We start from the raw sequence: 22,610 nt of genomic DNA, 5'->3' as shown, positions 1-22,610 counted from the left end.
ACCTTGACAGTAAAGATCCACCTTGGCTTTGAACACTTCCAAGGATGGGACATCCACAGCCTCTGGAAGCCTGTGCCAGTGCCTTACCACCCTTTCTGAAAAATTTCCCCCTAACATCCAGTCTAAATCTCTTCCTCTCTTTTAGTTTAACTGTTTCCCCTTGTCCTATCACTATACGAGTGTGTAAGAATTCAGTCTCCATCCTCATTATAGGCTCCTTTTAAGTGTTGGAAGGCAAGGCCACAGTGAAGTTTTCAATTAGCCTTCTTTTTTTCAGACTGAAGAGATCATCTCCCTCAGCCTGTTTGATTATCTTCATGGCACTCCTCTGTTCTTGATCCAGCAGCTTCATGTCCTTGTGCTGAGGGCTCCATCCCTGGACACAGTATTGCAGGTAGAGCCTCAAGAGGGTAGAACAGAGTGGGACAGTCACCTCCCTCGCCCTGCTGGCTATCCCTTTTTTTGAAAATCTTCAGAGATGATGACTCCACCACTTCCCTGGGCAGCCTATTCCAAGGTGCTTCCACTCTCTCTGAGGTGAAATTCTTCCTAATATCTAAACTGAACCTCTCGGTGCAACTTGAAGCCATTACCTCTCGTCCTGTCACTAGTCACCTGGGAGAAGAGGCCTTTGTCCCACCTTAGTACAACCTCCTGTCAAGCAGTTGTGGAGAGCAATAAGTTCTCCCCTGAGCCTTCTCTTCTCCAGACTAAACAAACCCAGTTTACTCAGTTGCTCCTTGTAAGACTTGTGCTCCAGATCCCTCATCAACTTCATTGTCCTTCTCTGGATGTGTTCCAGGGCCTCAGTGTCTGTCTTGTTAGTGAGGGGCCCAAAACTGAGCACAGTACTCAAAAGTGTGGCCTCACCAATGCTGAGCACAGAAGTACCATCATCTCCTTGCTCCTGCTGACTATAAGCCAGGATGCCATTGGTCTTGGCCACCTTGGCACACTGCTGCCTCATATTCAGCCAGCTATCAACTAATATCCCCATATTCTTTTCGTCTATACAAGTTTCCAGCCACTCTGCCCCAAGCCTGGGATGTTGTATGAGGTTATTGTGAATAAAGTGCAGGACATACGATTTTCCTGGTTTTCATCCCTGAGAACAATTGTTCACAAATGTATGTACTACCAGAAGTGATGATGTGAATAAGACGTGATTATAAAGTGAGGGATGTTTTTCTTTGGTAAGATAGTTCTTATGGAAATCTAGTAAAGAGGCATGATTAAATTTTTGAATCGAGTATCTGATTGCAGCTCTGCACCTTCCATCTGAAATTGTGCATGTAATGTGATTATGTCAACTGAAAATAGAGTTGAAAATTTACAAAAAGTGGATTTTAGTCAGCAATCTTAACCCTAGTCTCAAATTATTTTAACAAAATGGAAAGTACTGCATATTTTTCACTGTTCATAGGGCTGCGTTTAACCAGTGTATCAAAATGCATAAGATTATTTGCCATAACTTGAGTTACTACACATTGTGCCTTGTGTACTACACCCTGTGCCCTGGTTTCAGCCCAGAGAGTACCAGTCACACACTAATATTTGGTTGTTGCTGAACCACAAGAACATGCCTAGGGCTGGGCTGGCCCACTCGGCATGGCAGAGCCACCATCATGATCTCCTTTTTACCAACCATCTCTGGGATGCCATCTCAGGTATACCAGATATGTTGACAAAGGTTAAAGAAAAACACTTTAATGTAATTTTTACTGCTTCATACAAATCAAGATATTTAGTTCTGTTTCTTCATGGCCATTTCTTCAGTGCCATTATATTAGTTAACAATACTTCTAATAAAAATGGTTAGTTAAACTATATCTGTAGCATCATTTCATCGACTGCCATAGTGTAAAATTTGAAATTAGCATCTTTACTCTCCAAATTTCTTCTGATGGATTTTCCTATTTCTTCAGTTTGTCTGGATATAGTCTGGTGAGATGAGTTGATTTTAGAAAGGTCCATTATTTTTATCAGGACACATTATATCTGCCATGCTTTCTACCCATTGCTTACCTGTCAGTGCAAAACCACCAATGAATTGTTTTGATTTTTTTTTGTATGCAATCAGATTTGCTAACACATGACTAGCTTTTATAACGGAGTCTACACTGTTACTTTAAGAAAATAAAAAAAATTGTTGAAGTGACAGACTTCTTTCAATTCCACTATTTGTCTTTACAAAACATTCCTTAAGATGCATCAAAATTGGCATATACACAATATATTTTCAAATTGTAATTTTTGAAAACTGACCCATATTTCTTACAAGTTAAGCGTAGTACTATAATATTTATATTGACAAAAAAAGGTATTAATCTGTCCATTTTTCACTGAACAGTCTTCCTTCATCCACAATTTTAATATATATTTTTTTACATTCTGTTTTGAATGACACTAGGGAGACACATTGGGCTGGGCTGGGCCGCATGTGGCTGTGGCCTGTGGACTGTGAGTTGGACATACTTGGTCTAATGTCTCAAGCTGTAATTCAACTTTTTTTTTTTTTTTTGTTTACAACTGATAGGTAATTCTTGTTTTGTGAGTGTTTCACCAAGGTACAATTAAGTATTAAGCTCGTTCCTGGAAGAGAATAGATTTAAACATTTATAGAAGATTTTGTGATCTGAAGCTGTGATGGTAATGGTTATGACACATCATCTCTCATGTGCACAGTTCTTACATAGTCTCAGAAACAGCAGCAGCTTATATGAGGACAATCCGTTCCAGGCAGTGATCAGCTCTGAGGAGATGAGCTCAGGTACCAGTGCATTTTGTAGAGAGTAGGGCATTATGGTGTGAGAGGGATCCTGAAATTGTGGAGACCGCAGGTTGAGGAGACAGGCACCTGGAGCTGCCAGAACCCCCCTGCCCTCTTAAGAGAGAGTGGCTTACAAGGTGTAGGCAGGGCCGGAACCAGCAGTCGCCACCCCCACACATACAAAGGCAGCCCTAGGGAGCATGAGCAACCAGGAGAGGCAAACACGGCATGACATGGCAGTGAGACCATGAGGCAGCAGTTTTTGCAGCACTTTGTGCTAACAGGGCTCTGTACCTTGCTTGCAGGTTCATAACCAGAGAAGTGTTCCTGATCTCTGTTGTTACTGAGATGGGTACTCGTCGGAGGGCTAAAACCAGTGCACCTACAGGAAAATCTTCAGAGGGGTTTTGCACTTGGGTTGAGGTAATCCCAGATATGTATAAAACTGGGAGAAGAAATCCTTGAGAGTAGTCCTGCTCAGAAGGACTTTGGCGTACTGGTTGATGAAAAGCTTATCATGAGCCAACAGTGTGCACTTGTAGCCCAGACAGCCAATGGTATTCTGGGTTCTAGCAGAAGACGAGTGGCCAGCAGAATGAGGGAGATGATTATCCACCTCTGTTCTGCCCTCATGAGGCCCAGCTGGAGTATTGCATCTGGGGCCCTCAGCTCTGGAAAGATGTGGAGCGTTTGGGTAGAGCCCAGAGGAGAGCCATGAAGATGATCCAAGGGCTGGAGCCCCTCTGCTGTTAAGACAGGCTGAAGAAACTGGACTTGTTCAAGCTGGAAGAGAGAAGGCTGTGGGAAGACCTCATAGTGGCCTTCCAGTATTTAAAGGGACCTTATAAACATGAGGGAAATCAACTTTTTTACATGGGTAAATAGTGATAGGAGAAGAGGAAATGGTTTTAAATTAAAGGGGAAGATTTAGATTAGATGTCAGAGGGAAGTTTTTTACTGAGAGAATGGTGACGTGCTGTTACAGGCTGCCCAGTGAGGTTTTTGCACAGGTTGGATGGGTCTTTGGACGGTCTGATCTAGTACTTGATATAGCAGTTGGTAACCCTGCATGTGGCATGGGGATTGAACTTGATGGTGCTTGATGATTCCTTCCAACCAAAGCCATTCTGTGATTCCATGGTTCTATCATTCTATGATTCTACGATTCTATGATTCTATACATCCAGACCGCCAGAATTGGTGAGAAAGAAGACTTTGGTTCAGGCAGTTGATTACACTGAGTGCTTTGAACCTTCTTCTGGTGTTAAGGTAAGTACTTGCCCAAGGTGCACATAGGTGGATGATCTTTTGTGACAAGTGGCTGAATTGAAGGAAGCAATTAAAAGGCTGCACAGCATTAGAGATGCTGAGATAGCATGTTTAATAATCATACTCCAGTAGTGAATAATACTGAGAAGGAGGTACTTTAGTTCCTGATGATGCACAAAATCAAGGCTCCATATCAGTTCTCACCTTCCTGCTTTACTACCAAAAGCAGATATGAAGCTCTTGCAGCTATAGACACTCATTACCAAGGTCTGCAAGTAGAAATCATACTGGCAGCTTGCAGTGGACACTATAAAAAGAAATGCCAAGTGCTTATATTGAGTGTCTCCCCATTAAAAGGTAGTTTTTTTATGGCAACTGGACTTTCTGTAAGGATTCAACCTATTATGGACAGATGAGATCCACCTGTCTAGAAAAGGCAGAGTTATCTTAGGCAGCAGGCTGGCTAACTTAGGAAGGTTGGTTTCAAATTGAAGGACTTCAAGTATGGTGTCCAAAGTGGCAATATCAGGCCATTGCAAGTGACTGAGGAATAAGCCTGGCCAACCAGAACAGTGACAAATGTTCCTTAGCTGCTTCCTATGACATGAATCAGAAAGCCAGCCATCTCGAGGGTATGTAAATCTATGGACAATTGTCTTCCATCTTTCTAGGGAAACCTACATCCTATGCGCCTTTTCTTTTTTAAAATATCTCTATACCAATGCATGCAGCGTAGGGAATAAACAGGAAGTGCTGAAGATCAGTGTATAGTCACAGGGCCATGATCTTATTGAGATTACGGAGACCTTGCTTGCATGACTGAAACACTGTCATGGAATGTGTGTATTCTTTTTAGGAAAGAAAGGCCAGCCAGGTGAGGTGGTAGAGTTGCTCTTCTTCTGAAAAGCAACAGGAATGTACCCATCTTTACCAATGGATAAATGATGATCATCATTTAATTAATACGTGAATTTAGGGGCAGGCTAATATATGACACCACTGTGGGTGTTTACTAACTCTGGTATTAGCTGGGAAAGCAACACTGCTAGGCATAGACAGTCCAGGAGGTTCTTGCAGTACACTGAAGATAACTTTCTGATGCAGGTCATGGAAGAACCGATGAGGAGAGGTGCACTGCTGGACATTGTTTTTACAAACAAGGAAGGACTGGTTGGGGATGTGAAAGCTGGGAGCAGACTTGGATGCAGCAACCAGAAGGTAGTGGAGTTCAGGATCTTGCATAGAAGGACCAAGACAATAAGTAGGATTGAAAGGATTGAAAGCCTGTACATCATGAGAGCCAACTTTGTCCTCCTCAAGGACCTACATGGAGCTATTCTATGGGCTAGAGCACTGGAAGGTAAGGGGATCCAAGAAAGTTGGTTGACATTTAAGCACCACTTTCTCTAAGCTTAAAAGTGGTGGATCCCTAAGAGCAAGAAAACAAGCAAAGTGGCAGGAGACATACAAGGATGACCAAAGAGCTCCTGAAAAAATTCAAACGAGGAAAGTCTATGGAACATAGAAAAAGGATCTGGCTACTTGGGAAGAATAAAGGAATGCTGTCTGGGCACTGAGGGGTGCAGCAAAGAATTCTAAGGCCCACTTTGAATTAAATTTGATAAGAAAGGTCAAGGACAACAGGAAGGGCTTATTTAAGTATATCAATATCAAAAAGAAGATTGGGGAAAATGTGGGGCTTCTGCTGAATGAGGTGGATACCCTGGTAACTGAGAACACTGAGGAAGCTGGAGTTATTGAGTCCATTCTTTGCTTTGGGCTTTACTGCTAAGACTGGCCCTTGGGAATCCCAGATCCTGGAGATAGGAGAAAGAGTTTGGAGAAAAGATGTCCCCTTGGTCAAGGATGATCTGGAGACCATGTAAGCAAGCTGGATGTACACAAATCCATGGGCCCTGATGGGATGCACCAATGAGTGCTGAGGGAGCTGGCAGCAGTAATTGCCAGATAGCTCTCTGTCATCTTTGAAAGGTCATGGGGAGAACAGGAGTGATGTCTGAAGAATGGACTAACAAAATTAGTGATAAAATTCTCATTTATTTCAAGGTGGTCAGAATTTCCATCCATATTGTGATTAACAGTTTCTTTGAACAAGTAACAATTTGCTGTAGCTGAATAGGCAAGGAGTAAATACAGGAAAAAGCATTTATTTTTGTTTATGTTTATTTCATAGATGGAATCTTATTTCATTGCTTTTCAAACTTACTTGGACAATCTTTACACAATACATAGTAACATACAGGAAGACTTCCTCATACATTCTCATTTGTCTGTAGTCCCTATAGGAGATAACCAGTACTTTAAGAAGATTGCAGATAGGGCTTTTAATTTTTCATTTTGGAATGTGTTCTGTAGAATTGGCAAGGAATTCAAACGTCTTGCAAAGATACATTTCCTAATTGCACTTGTACTTCTGCTGTTTAACAGCTTGAAGAATTGTATGTATGGTACTACAAGTGTTAGACTTTTTCCTACAGAGTGCAGACGATTCTGAAGTTGATGCAGACACTGATTAATGTGTAATTTCAGATTTAAATGTATAGTGTGTTCCTGTGAATGCTAGATTGTTGAATCGATTGGTGTTATAGTTAATTTGTTTATTTCATACTGTTCTCCTGAAGATAATGTGCAATAGATTTTGATGTGGGAATTGAAATGCTTGAAAGTAAGTATAGTTTATACGTTAAAAATACTTGAGTAGATCTGTATGCAAAAGTATAAGCAAGGTTAAAAAAAAAAAGTCTAATCTGTTTTAGTCCAGTGACTGTTCATTTCTCCATGCAAGGTTTGTTGAAACCTCTCATGTGTCTAGGTGCATAGTATGCTTAGCTGTCCCCTGTCATAGCAGACTGTACACATTAGTACAGAAAATTTGCTCAGTTGTAGTTCTGAAAGGGAGGAGACTGTTTTAGAACTTTTCTTCTCACTGTTGACAGGTAACAGATCAAGAAGAGATGGCCTCAAGTTGCACCAGAGGAGGTTTAGTTTAGATATCAGGAAAAACTTTACAGAAAGGATGTTAAGCAGTGGAACAGGCTCCCCACGGAGGTGGTTGAATCACTATCCCTGAATGTGTTTAAAAACTGTTTGGATGTGGTGCTCAGTGCCATGATTTAGCGTGGGTTGTTAGAATTAGGGTAGTATGGTTGGGATGCAGTTGGGCTTGATGATCTTGAAGGTCTTTTCCAACCTGAGCAATTCTATGATTTTATGAAAAAGCACTAGAAGATTGTCATGGTTTTGTGATTTTTGATTATTGGTATTCCACATCATAACATCATGTAGTGCACTGGGAGTTAAAGAATTAATGCTCCAGTTCTGGTTACCTGTCCCAGAAGAGAAGAAGGACTACATCCCCCAGGGACTGTTTGCTGTTCTGTTACCATTTCCACTCAGAGGGAGAAGATAAAAGTCATTGTCATCTCTTGACCTGCCCCTTTTGATCTCAGCTCCCTGGATTGTCTTGCCTCAGCATTAGGGTAAGTCCTTTGGTTTTTGGACACTGTCATTTGATTTATTAGCTTCAGTTCTAATTACACTGTATTATATTGTATTATAGTGAGTTATCTTGCATTCTGATATCTTATTTAGTAAATTAGTTTGTTTCTCCTCAGATCATTGCTGCTGTTTTGTTTTAAGGCCCATCTCTCTACTGTTTCCGCCTTTTTTCCTTTTTCCCTTTTTCTGGGCTGCAGGTCCATGTGTCTCCTTGCCTCACTAGTCACAGAACTGGGCCAAACCAGCCCATAAACTGTCAGCAAAGATTTAATAGTCTTCTTAGCGTAATCTTGCCCAATGGAACACTTTATCTGACATAGTACCAAAGCTTTTCATGACGTAATGTCAAAGGTGATGAAATGTGATACAACTCAACACATTATGACTCAAAACATTTTCCCTTTTGTTAATGTTGATTTTTTGTCTCTGCAAAAATATGCTTCTTAGAGAGTTTTTGTTGGTGTTTGTTTTGTTTTGTTTTGTACTGTGGACGTGTGTTTTTGTAGAATCAGAGAATCAGAGAATGGCCTGGATTGAAAAGGACCACAACGATCATTTTGTTTCAAATCCTCTGCTATCTTCAGGGTTGTCAACCACTAGATCAGGCTGCCCAGAGCCACATCCAGCCTGTCCCTGAATGCCTCCAGGGATGGGACATCCACAACCTCCTTGGACAACCTGTTCCAGTGCGTCACCACCCTCTGTGTGAAAAACTTCCTCCTTATATCTAACCTAAACCTTCCCTGTCTCAGTTTAAGACCATTCCCTCTTGTCCTATCACAATCCAAGCTTGTAAACAGCCAATCCCCCTCCTTTTTATAAGCTCCCTTCAAGTTCTGGAAGGCCGCAATGAGGTCTCCCTGGCACCTTCTCTTCTCCAAGCTAAACAAGCCTTCCCTCAGCCTTTCCTCATAGGAGAGGTGCTCCAGCCCTGTGATCATCTTAGTGGCCCTCCTCTGGACCCACTCCGAAAGCTCCGTGTCCTTCCTGTACTGGGGGGGGCCCAGGCCTGGATGCAGTACTCCAGATGGGGCCTCACAAGAGCTGAGTAGAGGGGGACAATCACCTCCCTCTTCCTGCTGGCCACCCTTTTTTTAATGCAGCCAAGGATACAGCCTTCCGGGCTGCAAGCGTAAGCTGCTGGCTTATGTCCAGCTTCTCATTTACCAGGACCCCCAAGTCCTTCTCCACAGGGCTGCTTTCAAGGAGATCTCCCTCCAGTTTGTATAAATACCTGAGATTGCCCCGACCCATATGCAGCACCCTGCACTTGACCATGTTGAACCTCATTAGGTTCTCATGATCTGTCACGGAGTTAACTAGATCAATTTACACCCATGACAAGGGGGCAGTAGGCCCCTGCCTTCCCCTTCCCCCCTCCCAGCCCCACAAAATGGGAAGGAAGGAAGGAAGGAAAAAAACAGCGGCAATGATCTATGGAGGAAAACTTATTTTACTAACTATGATATCAGAATGCAAGATAACACAATATAGTACAATCTAATTGAAACTGAGATTAATAAATCAAATAAGATAGGAAAGAGAGTTCCTGAGACTGAGTCAAACCTGAAAAGCTTGGAATGGCTAGGAAAGCACCCTCCAGCACCCACTGCAAGGCAGTAAGAGACCGCCCCACCTGGAAGGGCCAGATCCCATGACTTCTGTAATGTATAGGGATAGGTACCTGGAATTGGAGTATTAACACTTTAACTCCCAGTGCACTACATGATGTTATGATGAGGAATACTGAAAACCAAAAAAACATAAAACCACGACATTCCACCCCTTATTCTACATCACTACATCATGCTTAATATATATACATGTATACAAACAAACAATGATTAAAATGCATTACACACACGTGTCTATACACATACATATACATAGAATTACTGACTGCATTCCCCCAGCATCAAGTTTCCTTCTGGTACACATTGAACATTCTGTTTTTCTGCATCACCCACCAAGTGGATGCTGGTCTCTGGGCAAAAAGAGTATCATGGAGAGGTTTGCTCTTTCCAGAAGCTGGAAGAACCCAAACTGCTTTTCCCAACATGCTTTTTACATGTACAACAGGGACTTTATCTCCCTCTATGGTATGTAGGGAGCTGGATTGGGTAGGACCATCACGACTGATAGATCATCTGGTATTGACTAACCAGGTGGCTTCTGCCAAATGCTTCTCCCAGTGCTTAAATGTTCCGCCACCATTGCCTTCAGCATAGTTTTTAACATTCTATCATTCAGTTTTACCAGAGGCTGGTGCATGTTAGGGAATATGGTAAATCCACTCAATGCTATGATCTTTGGCCCAAGTATTTACAAGAGAATTTTTGAAATGAGTCCCATTGTCTGATTCAATTATTTCTGGGATGCCATGTCACCACAAAACATGTTTCTTGAGACCTAATATGGTGTTTTGGGCGGTAGCATGGGGTACTGCATATGTTTCAAGCTACCCAGTGGTTGCCTCCACCATGGTAAGCACATAACCCCGCTGCGAGATCGTGGCAAGGTGATATAATCAACCTGCCATTACCTCCCCATATTTATACTTTTGCTCTTCTCCCCAGAGTGGTTTCATCCTCTTGGCATGTTTGATTATGGCACATGTGTCACAGTCATGAATAACCTGTGCAATAGCATTCATAGTTCAGTCCACCCCTCGGTCTCTAGCCCACTTATATGTTGCATCTCTTCCTTGATGGCCTGAGGTCTCATGGGCCCACTGAGCTAGAAATAATTCACCCTTGTTCTGCCAGTCCAGGTCTATTTGAGCCACCTCAATTTTGGCAGCTCAGTCTACCTGATGGTTATTTTGCTGTTCTTCAGTAGCCCGACTCTTGGGCACATGAGCATCTACATGGTGCACCTTTACAACCATATTCTTTATTCAGGCAGCAACATCTTTCCACAGATTAGCAGCCCAAATAGGTTTACCCCTTCTTTGCCAGTTATTTTGCTCCCACTGCTGTAACCACCACCATAGAGCATTTGCCACCATCCATGAGTTCAGTGTAAAGATAAAGCATTGGCCACTTCTCCTGTTCAGCAACATCTAAGGCCAATTGGACAACCTTTACCTCTGCAAATTGGCTTGATTCTCCTTTCCCTTCAGTGGCCTCTGCAACTTGTTGTGTGGCTCCACACAGCAGATTTTCATCTGAGATGCTTTCCCACAATACAACATGATCCATCTGTGAACAAGGCACATTTCTTTTCATTTTCTGGTAGTTCATTGTATGGTGAGGCCTCTTTACCTCGTGATACTTCTTCTCCTGGTCATGTTCCAAACTTTTTATTTTCAGGCCAGTCCATGATGACATCTAGAATTCCTGGACGGCTGAGATTCCCCATCCGTGCTCGTTGTGTAATCAGTGCAATCCACTTACTCCAAGTGGCATCAGTAGCATGATGGGTGGAGGGAACCTTTCCCTTAAACATCCAGTTCAGCACTGGCAGTCGAGGTGCCAGAAGGAGCTGTGTTTCAATACCAATTACTTCGGAAGCAGCCCGAACCCCCTCATACGTGGCTAAGATCTCCTTTTCAGTTGGAGTGTAGCCCTCTTCCGACCTCCTGTATGCTTGACTCCAGAATCCCAGTGGTCGGCCTCGGGTCTCTCCTGAGGCTCTTTGCCACAAACTCCAAGTGGGACCTTTCTCTCCAGCAGCAGTGTAGAGGATATTCTTTATACCCTCTCACATCCATACTGGCCCTAGGGCCACAGCACGGGCTATCTCCTGTTTAATCTGTTCAAAAGCCTACTGTTGCTCAGGGCTCCATGTAAACTCATTCTTCATTTGAATCACATGATAAAGGGGGCTTACGGTGAGGCTATAGTTTGGAACATGCATTCTCCAAAAGCCCACTATGCCCAGAAAAGACTGTGTCTCTCTCTTGCTAGTGGATGGAGACATAGCAGTGATTTTGTCAATCACTTCTGCTGGAATGTGACGACGCCCATCTTGCCACTTTATACCTAGGAACTGAATCTCCTGAGCAGGTACTTTCACTTTGCTTCTCTTAATAGCAAAACCAGCACACAGAAGAATTTTGATGATTCGCTCTCCTTTCGTGAAGACTTCTGCTATATCGCCCCACACAATGATATCATCAATATACTGCAGGTGTTCAGGAGCACTGCCCTGTTCCAGTACAGTATGGATCAACCCATGCCAAATGGTCGGGCTGTGTTTCCACCCCTGGGGCAAATGATTCCAAGTATACTGAACGCTCCTCCATGTGAAAGCATGGTGGAGAAAGCATGGAAAGCTTTTCCATTGGCCAAAGGAATGGTAAAGAAGGAGTTAGCAATGTCAGTGGTGCCATACCAGTTGGCTGCTTTTGACTCCAGTTCATACTGGAGTTCTAACATGTCCCGCACAGCAGTACTCAGTAGGGGTGTAACTTCATTCAGGCCACAATAATCCACTGTCAGCTTCCATTCTCTACTGGCTTTACGCACTGGCCATATGTGGCTGTTAAAAGGCGAGTGAGTTTTGCTGATCACTCCCTGACTGAGGGCAGGGCTCCTCTATTCATTACCTATGGTAACTGGAGCAACTGCACTGGTGGTTGATCAGCTTTGTAATTCTCTCACCCACTTTTCCAGCCTGTCCAGGTCTCTCTGGATGGCTTCCCTTCCCTCCCAGTGTATCGACTGCACCGCTCAGCTACGTTTCATCTGCAAACTTGCTGAGGGTGCACTTGATGCCGTCGTCTCTGTTACTGATGAAGATGTTGAAGAGCACTGGTCCCAAGACAGACCCCTGAGGGACAGAGCTTGTGACTGGCCTCCACCCTGACATAGAGCAATTGATCTTAACTCTTTGTCTGCAACCAGCCAACCAATTCATAATGCATTGAACAGGCTATCCTTCAAATCCATACCTCTCCAATTTAGAGAGAAAGATGTGGTGAGGGACCATGTCAAAGGCCTTGCAGAAGTCCAGGTAGATGACATCCACCGCTCTTCCCCCTTCCACCGAAGTTGTCAGAAGGCCACCAGATTGATCAGGCACAATCTGCCCTTGGTGAAGCCACGCTGGCTGTGTCAAATCACCTCTTTATCTCGAATGTGCCTTAACATACTTCCAGGAGGATTTGCTCCATGATCTTCCCAGGCACAGAGATGAGGCTCACAGGCCTGTAGTTCCCTGAGTCTTCCTTTCTCCCTTTCTTAAAAATAGGAGTAACGTTTCCCTTTTTCCAGTCACTGGAACTTCACCAAACAGCCATGATTTTTCAGATATGATGGGGAGCGGCTCAGCAACCACATCAGCCTTCTCTTTCAGAACCCTGATGTCTGGATATCATCTGGCCTAATGGGCTTATACACGTTCAATTTCATGAGACGGACTCAGTCTTGTTCCACTGTTACAGTGGGACAGAAACCACTCCCCAAAGTTTTCCTCTTTCAACTTTCTAAATTAAAGAAATATTCAGCAAAAGTAAATACATTCCTCATTAGAAGAACCAGTGCTACTTACATCAGAAGTATCTGGTAAAAGCAGACACGTAGTGTCAAAAGCTCACAAAATATTTTTTTCCTGATCATTACCAAGCTGGGACCAACTAGAAAGACAGTTCTTAAATGCGATATGCCTAGAAAGATCAAACTGTGTGAAGGATCAAAAGTATTAGCTTCCATAATTATATTTTTTTTTCTGAATTTTCCTTCTTTGTGCCATTACTTTGTCTAGAAATCATCAAATTGTTTTTAGTCTGATTAGAACATATGTCCTTGCTCCTATAAAGGCACAGATCCTATCCAGGTGAAGGCTTGGATGTAGCAACTTTTATAGCATGAAATCCACTGAGACCAACTCACCATTTCCTTTTGGCAAGGCAAAAGCTTTGCCGTAGATTCTATGGAGAGAACTTGTCAGATGTCATAGTTTGCCTCCTGCTGTGGAGGCTTATGAAGTATCTTTTGTCTCTGGCTGTGCCACCTATCATGTAATCACCCAGGTTGGAAAAGATCTCCAAGATCATCCAGTCCAGCTATCCACATACCACCAGTATTTCTCCACTAAACCATGCCCCCCCAGTACAACATCTAAATGTTTTTTGAACACTACCAGAAGTGGTGACTCAACCACCTCCCTGGGTAGCCCATTTCAGCACGTGACTACTCTTTTGGAGAAAAGTTTTTCCTAACGTCCAACCTATGCGGAACAGTGATGACCCATTTAAGAAAAAAAGAAAAGAAAAAAAATGAAAAAGGAATATGGCTTTGGAGAGAATGAGTATCCATGAGACTGGGATCATGCTTACCAAGATTAGGGAGGGCCCTTCTCAAGTAGCAGGAAATCAAAGACATTAGAAATCCTCTGTAAGTGACTAATGAGTTCCCGATTGTACTCAAACATAGAAGAGAAGTATGTAAGGAGTGGGACAAGTGACTTGGTGGAGATGTAGAATTTTTTCCAATTTTGCAGGAATATCATTAGGAAAGTCAAGGCTCACTTGGAGTTGACTCTTCCAAGATTTTTGGATGTAAAAGGTAACAAGAAAAAGGTACAAGTACATAAATAGCAGAGAAAAGACTGCAAAAAAAAAAAAAAAAAAAAAATGTGGGCCTTGCAAAATGGAGCAATGCACTGATGACAGAGGCCATAGAAATGGTTGAGATAATCAATACCTTCTTTGCCTCAGTTTTTACCAGCAAAACTAACCTTCAGAAATCCCAGGGCCCGGAAGCCAAAGGGAAAGATGGAAACAAAGAGTCCATGAAATAAGACTAGATTAGAGAGAACATAAACAAACTGAAAATATCTAAATTCATGGGGGCTGATTGTCCCTGCAAGTACAGAGGGAGCTGAGTGGTCTTTGCAAGTCCACTCTCAATTATCTTTGAAAGGTCATGGTAACTGGGAAAAGTTCCTGAAAACTGGAAGAAAACAGTTTTCTCTCCTATTGCCAAGAAAGAGAAGAAAAATCCATAAAACTGTGAAATAATAAGCTTCACCACAATCCCTAAGAGTGTGACAGAGCACCTACTCTTGGATAGCAAATACATGAAGTATAAGATGTTATTCAGGAGTAGTGAACATGGATTTATGAACTTCGAGGATGACTGAAGAACAATGGATATTGTTTTCCTTGCTACTGCTTTAGCCTTGAAATACTGAGAAGCACTATCTGTTCTCTGCCTAAAGTGGGGAAATAATCAGATAAACAGTGTTCTAATCATTGTTTCTGCTTCAAAGTATTCACAAGTAATATTCTACTGGCTAAATTAAATGCAAAGATTTATCTATGAAACCTACAAAATACTTTCCTTTCACTTTAGTATCTAACAGAAGTCTTGGATGGATAAAAGTAGAATCATGAGATCTATCACTGACTATCACTGCGATATCATTAGGTTTCTCAGTTTGCTAGCCTGTCAGTAAGAAGTCCCAGAGATTTCAGGGGTAGGCAGAAGGAATATCTCCAAAACATATAAGTTAAGAATTCCATACAAATAATAGAAATGTGCAAGTTGCTTTATGTCCAAAAGAAAAGGAAGGGGTAAAATTTATTTTATTTTTCTACTACTGAAATGTATATTTGAATTTCTGCCTTAGTAATGTCTCTTTCATTTCCTGAATGTTAACTGGTTTGCCTGATTTCCGTGAGATATCAATGAGCTCAACAGGACAATTTCATACTGAATAAAAAAGAACTTCTATTTTCAAATGTGTTGCTATTAAATTTCTTCAGCATGATGCTGATCTACTAGTGCAAGATAGACAAAAATATTCCAGTCAATACTGACAAATTTTTTTTTTTAAATCCAATACATCAATTTTAGGACATACATGTCTAACTAGAAATGGTGACCTGCTCTTATTTTCTGATTTGGACTTAGCATAACCTATGCTTAGCCTGGAAAGCTTCTGCGTATTTTCACCACAAATTTTACTGAAGAGATCTCTAGTGTTTGGTGAATGAGCTGTTGATTTTAACAAGCTTGTATGCATTTTGTATCTTTTATCCCTTTTCCCTGATGTCTTACATTGTGATCTGCTTCTTCATGTTGGTGATGCAGATGCAGATCTTTGATTCATTTTCTGTTTTCACTCTGGCAGATAAATTTATTATTGTATAATTACTTAAATAAAATCAGGTAGATGCCATTTGCAACCCGCTGCAAAGAAGACTAAGCACTAAACAGAAACTAGTTCGATAGTAATTGATCACAAAAAGCAGAATTTGAAATTTTGGACGTGCAAAAAAAATAGAAGAATCTGTCATGCTGTGTGGAGTCTGATAAAATAAAAGAATGGAAAGAAGTCAGAATGGATTCACATGTCACACCATCACAGAATTACAGAATCATGGAATTGTAGGGGTTGGAAGGGACCTCTAGAGTCCAACCCTTATGCTAAAGCAGGTTCCCTACAGAAGGTTGCGCAGGTAGGCATCCAGATAGGTATTGAATATCTCCAGAGAAGGAAACTCCACAACCTCTTTGGGCAGCTTGTTCCAGTGGTCTGTCACCCTCAGTGTAAAGAAATTCCTATTCATGTATGTCTAGAACTTCCTGTGCTCCAGTTTTTTCGCATTGCCCCTCGTCCCATCACTGCACTCTACTGAAAAGAGCCCCCTCCGTTTCATATCTGCATTTTAGATGCTTATAAACTGTTGTGAGATCTCCTCTCAGCCTTCTCTTCTTCAGGCTGAACAGTCTTGGGTTTCTCAGCCTTTTCTCACACAGAAGTTTTTTTTTTTTTTTTTTTTTTTTTTTGAGCTGGGGAGTGCAGAACTGGAGACAGATCCTTTCTCCTTCCATGTTATCTGAGTTTTATAACCTCTCACCCAGGGCTCGGTCCTGAAAGAGGGATTCAGTCTTGAGAGGTTGTTCCATGGCTTCCACATAACTCAGCGAAGGATAAACTACTTCAGAAAAGCACTTGATAGCATAGAAAATGGAAAACTAAAATCTTGAAATTCTGATTCTGGGGTGGTTATTCAAGTATACTGTCTAAGTATCTCAGTCAAGAGACAATTTATGGGAATCACATTCAAAAGATGTTACTCAAGGAAAAGTATTCTACTTCCTGTGATTGCTTTGTTCAAATGGGAAGGATAGAATTTTAGCTCTGTGCAATATTATCAAATAAATAATTTATAAGATAATCAATAAAGAAAGCACACAAAGCACTTTCTGATGGGAGAACTAACAGTCTGGATCAAAGGATGCAGTGGTAAATGAAGGAAGCATGAATTCACTAAGCTTGTAAAAATTAACTAATTTTGTAAAAAGTAGACAGAAACCATTATCAGCAAGACAGGAGGCAGTGTAGTGCCAACAAATCAAGTGATCATTGTTCAAATTTCACTTACAACAAGAGGTGAGTAATTCACATTCATAGCTGATGTGTAAGAGGAAGAGAGTGAGCTATAAAAGAGTAGTTGCAACAGCAACAAAATGTGTTTAATGAGAAACAAAAATCCATTTATGGAAAAGGAAAATAATTTATTTGATTGAAATTATGAGAAAAGCAGTTTTTAGATAAAATCCACTTTAAAATTGTGCTTGTATTTTTCTTTAATGAAAGACATCACACTCAAAAAACTGTACAATTGAATATATAACCAAATAAGACAATTTTTACTACTTCTCTGGATTTGGTTTTGGAATTTATGGATTAATGTTAATCAATTCCCAATGTCTATAAAATTGTGAAGTTAGTTTGAATATGAGGCTGAATGGTTACTTTGTATTTTGTGGACTTCTCTATATAACAGCCAATTGTTGTTCTTCAGTGTTTTTAGGCCATGACTGGTGAGGGTTTTACTTTTTTTTTTTTTTCAACCAAGTGGTAATTTCTGAGGATAAATAAAATACATTAATTATTTGTCTGTCTTTAATAATATGCTGTGGTGGAGTTCACACTTTGACAGATATGAGACAGTCAAAGAGTAAAATTAGGGTGCAAAGTGAACTTCCAGTTCTTCATAGAGTTAGTGAATAAAACACCCTGGGAGACTGTCCCAGGGTCTTGGGCAAGGCTGCAGAGCAGAGCTGGCAGATCTTTAAGGAGGCTTTCCTCAGGGTGCAAGAGCTCTCCATCCCCAAGTATAGCAGGTTAGGAAAGGAAGGCAAGCGACCGACGTGGGTGAACAGGGACCTACTGCTGAAACTGAAGAGAAAGAAGAAAATGCACAGGCAGTGGAAATAGGAACAGTTACCATGGGAAGAGAATAAGGAATCTGCTAGGTTGTGTAGGTATGAAGTCAGGAAAGCAAAGTCAGAATTTGAAGTACACTTGGCAAGGTGTACCAAGAAGAATAAGAAAGACTTCTATAAGTGCCTCAACCAGCAAAGGCCTTTATATCCTCCTCCTAGTGGGTGTCACAGGCGATCTGGTAACAACAGAAAGGACAAGACATTCAACAATATTTTTTTGCCGTTTTTTTCTGACAACTGCTCATCACACAGCCCTCAAATGATAGGTTTGGAAGGAGGGGATTGAGGAAGCAGTGTCCCTTCTGCTGTCACCAAAAATCAGTTGTATGACCGCCTGAGGAACATCAGCACTGACAAGTCTATGGGTCTTGATGAGATGCATCTTGATGGAATTGTTTGCTGTGGACACCAAATTATTCTCAATGATATTTGAAAAGTCATGGCAGTTAGATGAAGTCCTTGGTGACTGGAAAAAAAAACAACATCACACCCATTTTTTACAAAGAGTAAAAAGGGTGACCCTGGGAACTACTGAAGTGTCAGTCTCACTGTACTGGAAAGGATCATGGGGAGATCCTCCTGGAAGCACACGAAAGACAGGGAGGTGATAGAGAACCAGCATGACTTCACCAGTGGCAAATCCTGCTTGACCAATCTAATGGCCTTCCTTGATGGTGTAACTGCATCAGTGGGTAAGGGAAGAACTGTTGGTACCAAGGAAAGGTCAGGCGGGGGAACAGGGTCTGCACCAGAGGACAGTGGGCATGGAGAAGGCTGCCCAGGGTGGTGGGCAGGACCCCAAATTTCTGCAGATCAAGGAGCGTTAGGACACCACTCTCCGACAAGGCATTTGAGTTCGGGTGGTCCTTTGTGGAGCTAGGGGTTGGACTTGATGATCCTTGTGGGTCCCTTCCAACTCGGGATATTCTATGATTTTATGATTCTATGATGTCATCTACCTGAATTTCAGTAAGGCCTTTGACATGGGACACCATAACATCTTTCTCTCTGAATTGGAAAAATACAAATTTGATGGGTGGACTGTTCAATACATGAAGAATTGGCTGCAGGATCAAAGCAACGGAGTAGTGGTCAATGGCTTCATGTCTGGATGGAGGTCAGTGTCAAGTGGTGTCCCCCATGAGGCTGTGCTGGGACTGATATTCTTTAATATTTTCATCAGTGACATCGATAGTGCAGTCGAGTGCACATTCAGAAAATCTGTGGACCAGGCTGTGTGGTGAGATCAACACATAGAATTACAGCATCACATAATGTCAGGGATTGGAAGGACTGTCCAGTCCAATCCTCCTGTCAGAACGGAAACACCTAGATTAGATCACACAGGAACACGTCCAGGCTGGTTTTTAATGTCTCCAGAAAGAAGACCTCACAGCCTCTCTGGGCATCTATTTCAGTGTTCTGTTACTCTCACCTTGAAGAAGTTTTTTCCCTTATTTATGTAGAATCTCCTATGTTCCAGCTTGCACCTATTGACCCTAGTCTTATCATTGGATGTCACTGAGAATACCTGGCTCCATCTTCCTGGCACTCACCCTTTACATATTTATAAACATTAATGAGGTCACCCCTCAGTCTCCTCTAAGCTAAAGAGACCAATTCCCTCAGCCTTACCTTGTAAGGGAGATGTTCCATTCCCTTAATCATCTTTGTGGCTCTATGCTGGACTTTCTCAAGCAGTTCCCTGTCTTTCTTGAACTGAGGGGCCCAGAATTGGACAATATGTTCCGGATGTGGTCTCACCAGGGCAGAGCGGAGAGGGAAGAGAACCTCTCTCAGCAGAGGGCCCAGGAGGATGCCATGGTTTTATGAGTTTTGTTTATCGGTATTCCACATCATAACATCACGTAGTGACTGGGAGTTAAAGAGTTAATGCTTCAGGTCTGAGTCCCAGAAGAGAGCTACTACATTCCCCAGAAGACTGCTCCGTTACCATTTCTGCTCAGAGGGAACAGATATAAAGCCTTGGTAGGTCACCTGATGTGCTCTTTTCAATTTTTTGGCTCTCCTCCCTGCTGCTCATACTGAGTGCACACAGTGCCTCAGCATTAGTGTAAGGTCTTTCAGTTTTTGGATGCTCTTTCTCTCATTATATTTGATTTATTTGCTTTGATTCTAATTATATTGCATTATAGTATGTTATCTTGCATTCTGATACCATATTTAGTAAATTACTTTGTTTCTCCTCAGATCATTGTCATTGTTTTTAATTATTCGGGGTCCCGTTTCTTTTTCCAGAATCCCAGATTCACAAATCCCTCTGCCCTGCTAGTCACAGAACTAGGCCAAACCAGCCCATAAACCATTGACAGAGATCCTCATGAAGTTCAACAAAGCCAAGTGCAAGGTCTCGCACCTAGGTTGAGGCAACCTCCACTAACAGTACAAACTGGGGATGAAAGGATTGAGCCCTGCCAAAATTAGCTGGGGGTACTGGTGAATGGCATGCTGAACGTGAGCTAGCAATGGGATGAAAGCCAAGTATCTCCTGGTCTACATTAAAAGAAACGTGGCCAGCAGGTTGAGGGAGGTGATCCTGCCCCTGTACTCTGTGCTGATGAGGCCTCACCTGGAATACTGCATCTAGGAGTGGAATTGTCAGTGCAGAAGAGACATGGACCTGTTGGAGCAAGCCCAGTGGAGAGCCACAGAGATGATCCAACGGATGGAACACTCTCCTATGAGAACAGGCTGAGAGAGCTGTGTCTGTTCAGCCTGGAGAAGAGAAGGCTCTGAGGTGGCCTGATAGTGGCCTTTCAGTATGTAAAGGGGGGCTACAGGAAAGAAAGGAACAGACTCTTTAGTAGGATCTGTGGTGACAGGACAAGAACAGATGGTTTCAAACTAAAAGAGGGTAGATTTATTCTGGATATAAGGAAAAAGTCTTTTACAGTGAGGGTGGTGAGGCACTGGAACAGAGATTTGGTGATGCTCTGTCCTTGGAGACTTTCAAGGCCAGGCTGACCCAGGCTTTGAGGAACCTGGTCTAGCTGTATGTGTATCTCTGTTCATTGCAGTGGAGTTAGACTACATTATCATCAGAGGTTTCTTTCAACTCTGAGGATTTTATGATTTTTTGATTCTTTGAATTATGTCATTTTTGCCATCTGAAATGAACAATTGCTGTTCACAGATTGTATGGAAGAGGAAGGGAGGGACTATCAGTGAATTGAACAATAGCTCTTTCTTGAGTGTGAAATGATTGTCTCAAGTTTTAATGTAATGGATTTATACACCTTCCTTGAATATGAAATAAATAACTCCATCTTGGATTTGCCATCACTGAAATAAAAGTCAGGGACAGATAGAAATAGCTCTCTATATGTCTCTGCTAAACAGTAGCTTTTCTGGAAAACAGAAAACAAAGCATGTACATTGTAGGGAAAGGCACTGTCTTCTTATACCAACAATTATTATTTTAGCTTGGAAGTGAGACAGATAGGCCAGCTGAAGTGCACCTACACTGTTGGTGACAAACTGTCAGATGGCATGCCGCAATCAGAGGGGCTGTGTGATAGCAAAATGTTCCAGTCTGCTCCATGAGGTGCTGAGCACAATGAAGCACATCTGAAATGCTTCCACACCAATGCATGCAGCATAACGTACAGACAAGAAGAGCTGAAAGCTTTAGCTTAGTCCCAGAGCTATGACATCATTGGTATAAGTGAAACCTGAAGGGTAGAATCTTGTAACTGGTATGTTGTGTTGAACGGTTACAGGCTTTGCAGAAGAGACAGGCTGAGCAGGAGAGGCAGGGGGTAGCACTATATGTAATGGGGCAGCTGGACTGTGTATACACAACACAGTTGAGAACCCCTAGGTAAGGATTAAGGGAGAAGCAAATAAAGGGGATATCACAATGGGAGTCCACCACTGACCATCTGGCCAGGATGACGACAGCAATGAATTATCCTTTATGAAACTAGGGAAGACATCTAGATCAAATGCTCTTGTCCTTATGTGGACTTCAACTTGCCAGACATGAACAGGGAACACCACATAACTCATACAACCAGGTCCAGAAGATTCCTAAAATACCTTAAGGACAACTTCTTGGTACAGATACTGAGGAAGCCAATGAGAAAAGGTGACCTCTTAGTCTTGTTGCTTGTGAACAGAGAAGGTCTTGTGAGTGAAGTGGCAATTGGTGGACATTATGGCCATGGTGACCATAAAATAATTGAATTTAGTATCTTTGGTAATAGGAGGAAAGCTGCTACCAAAGCCTCAATTCTAATTATGGGGAGAGCAGATTTTAGGCTGTTCAGGGAACAGTTAGTAAGGTCCCCTGAGAAACTGTTTTTGAATGTGTTGGTGTCCATCAGTGCTGATCACTTTTTAAGTATCACCTCTTGAGAGCTCAGGATCATATAGTTTCAAAATGTGGGGTCACCAGGTGAAGCTGAAGGCCAGCTTGACTGAGCAGGGATCTTCTCGAGTTTAGGTGGGAAAAAAAAGGTGTATGCCGTGGATAGTGTCCTAATTAGATTGTTCTCGAGCGGGGAAGCATGACAGTATTCAATATGAGTGATCAAGCTTCACTTTATTATTGTTCACACAGGTTTATATATATCCCTAATGCACATGGGTTCACTTACTGTTGGTGCACAATGTTGGTTGCTAGGCGGGCTGTTTAGACTTAACCAATGCTCATTCACCCTTGTGTTGCTAAGCCAGCTTACTTGCCAGCTTCCTCCTATCTACAGATTGTAGGTGTGGGTCTGCCTTGAGTTGTTTTCGCCTTGTCTCAGGGATGTTGTGACCCCTGGATGACTCCTAGTGTTTTCCCATGGGTATGCACTCTGTGCTGCCGTGCCTGCTATGCTTGTACATATTCTCACGGCTGC

Source organism: Meleagris gallopavo, chromosome Z (genome assembly GCF_905368555.1).
Source record: "Meleagris gallopavo chromosome Z, MGAL_WU_HG_1.1, whole genome shotgun sequence".
Taxonomy (NCBI): domain Eukaryota; kingdom Metazoa; phylum Chordata; class Aves; order Galliformes; family Phasianidae; genus Meleagris; species Meleagris gallopavo.
This window is presented reverse-complemented; position numbering follows the sequence as displayed.